General features: G+C 35.1%; 1 protein-coding gene across 2 annotated transcripts in view; it reads left to right on the forward strand.

Moving 5' to 3' along the window:
• LOC122252576 (growth arrest-specific protein 1) overlaps positions 1 to 1337 on the forward strand; it is a 79704-nt gene extending 78367 nt beyond the window's left edge. For both annotated transcript variants that reach the window (XM_086543602.1, XM_086543603.1), the window contains exon 5: positions 1107 to 1337. The gene's annotated coding sequence lies outside the window, so the exon portion shown is untranslated. The remainder of the gene's footprint in view (positions 1 to 1106) is intronic.
• The last annotated feature ends 1163 nt before the right edge of the window (positions 1338 to 2500 follow it).

Here is a 2500-nt window from a genome sequence, read left to right on the forward strand (position 1 = left end):
TGTTTATACCAGGGATGATATGTGTAATATTAACGGTAATAATATTGATAGTAATATTTATATTAATATTATCAGAGGGGAGTTTTTGATTTGTCTTTGTTTCGCGCCATGATTTTCATTTGTTTTTTCTTTTTCCTTTTTACTTGTTTATCGACTGTTTATTTATCTCTTTATTCTATTTGTATTTATTTTTTGTAAGTCGGTTCAGAAGTATTATGATTTCTTTTCACTTTGTGTGTAGTGTGCATTTCGTTGCATTTGTTGATAATGATGATGATGATGATGACGTGACGATGATGATGATGATGACGAAGATGATGATGACCTGACGATGATGATGATGACCTGACGATGATGATGATGACGTGACGATGATCATGATGATGATGACCTGACGATGACGATGATCATGATGATGACAATTATGATGATAATGACGACAATGACAAGTGGATATAAAAAAAAATAGTTAAATCAAATGAAGTCCTCTCGTCAGAGGTCCTCGACTGAGCCAGTATAACAGTGACGGGCAGGTTTCAAGGTGGGGGGTGGGGGTGGGGTGGGGTGGGGGGGAGAAGGGGGATAGCCCTCGGTACAAAACAGCAGGAGACAGCAGGTGGCAAGAGAGATTCCCTGCTGATAAGGGGTGGCTGGTTTCTGCTTTGGTAGTTCGACGTACTTCTTGTGGAATTTTTGGTCGTATTGTATAGCACTTTGGTGTTACTTGTAACAACGCTGCCATTGCTATTGTTGCTCGTATTGATGTACTTCTTCTTCTCTTTCTTCTCTATCATCATTATTATTGCTGTTATTGTTGTTATTATGATTATTGTTGCTGTTATTATTATTATTATTATTATTACTGTATTATTTTCGTCATCAATATTATTATCAGTATCATTTTGACTATCACCGTCACTATAATTATCACCACCACAATGATGATCACCAAAGTTATTAATAACATTACCATATCCCCTATTCAAATTGACAACCGTGACGATATTGAAAATAAAATAAAAACCCATTCTCAATCTCACAATCATCAAAACGATCACCAATTTATCCCATCCTATCAATTTCCAAATCTCTCCTTCTCTTTCCAGACACACGAGCACACCCAACAATGAGTACTGACGACCCGCCCTATCTACGCCACGCCCTCTACCCGCGAAGGACAGGTTCCTACAGGCGCTGGGGGGGAGAGAGGGGGAGAAAGGGAGAGAGAGAGGGAGAGGGGGAGAGGGAGAGGGAAGGATGGATGGTAACTACAGGAATCCCTCCCTCCTTCCGTGGAAATTCTCCTGGGTCAAAAAAAGAAAGAAAAAAAGAAGAAATCTTTACAAAGTTTATCACCCGTCCAGCCTCTGACTGACCTTTGATTGCACGGGTCACCTTCAACACGGGTCACCGCCATTGCTCTGGCCGCGTTTGTGTATACGGCTAGTAAATCCCCGTCCACGCTTATATTATTATTATTATTATTATTGTTATTATTATTGTTATTATTATTTTTATTATTATTATCATTGTCACCATCATTATTATTATTATCATTGTTATTATATTGTTGTTGTGATTATTGTCATTACTATTGTCCTTACTGGTATTATTATTATTTTTTTATCATTAATATTGTTAATATTATCATTATTATTATTATGGATATTGTTATTATTATTATCTTCAGTGTTTGTTATTATCTTCATTATTATTAGTATTTGTTATTATTTTTAATGATGGTGACTATAGTTTTTTTATGATTATATTCACATTATGATATCATCACTTTATTATCAATATTCTTACACATACAAAGACTCTTCTACAAATGCACAAAACAGTTCATCAGGGTTGGACTCCAGCCATTAAATTCAGCGTGAAATATCGATCGAAAAATGTGTATTATTATTAGTCCAGCGATGGAATGGTATGTCGACTAAGGAACGAAAACAGTGAACGCGCAAAGGAAAAGCAATGAATGGTAAAATTGAAAGGAAAATGCAAGGAAAATGGTAGGCAGTGAACAGCTGATCGATCGCCCAGTGCAAAATCGTAAGCAAGATTGCAAGATCAACGAGAGAGACGTGACGTGGAGTAACATTATACCTCGGAAGTACACAGTGTTCAGGAATAGCAATAAAGTTTCTTAGTTTAAAAAAGAAAGAAAAAGAAAATAAAAACATAAAAGAAAAATAATTCAATAACGATAAACAATAATAGCAATAACGATAAACATCCTCGAAAAAAGTTTCTTAGTTAAACAAATAAAAAATAGAATAAAAACAAAAAGAAAAAGACTTCAAATTGGCTTCAATATGTGACTTACCTTGGAAAAATAAAATATGAATACAAAGAAAAACAAATAAAAAGGGTAAAACGTATGAAGTCCGGAGCGATATTTTATTGTGTAAGTTTTCCAGAATACCTCATTTCCAGTATTCTACGTGGTAAAGAAACGTAAACCTTAGGAAGCCTATGTATAAGGTCACTTTAGCGC

Source organism: Penaeus japonicus, unplaced genomic scaffold, assembly GCF_977035675.1.
Source record: "Penaeus japonicus unplaced genomic scaffold, GWHDUDI00000001_assembly GWHDUDI00000013, whole genome shotgun sequence".
Lineage (NCBI taxonomy): Eukaryota > Metazoa > Arthropoda > Malacostraca > Decapoda > Penaeidae > Penaeus > Penaeus japonicus.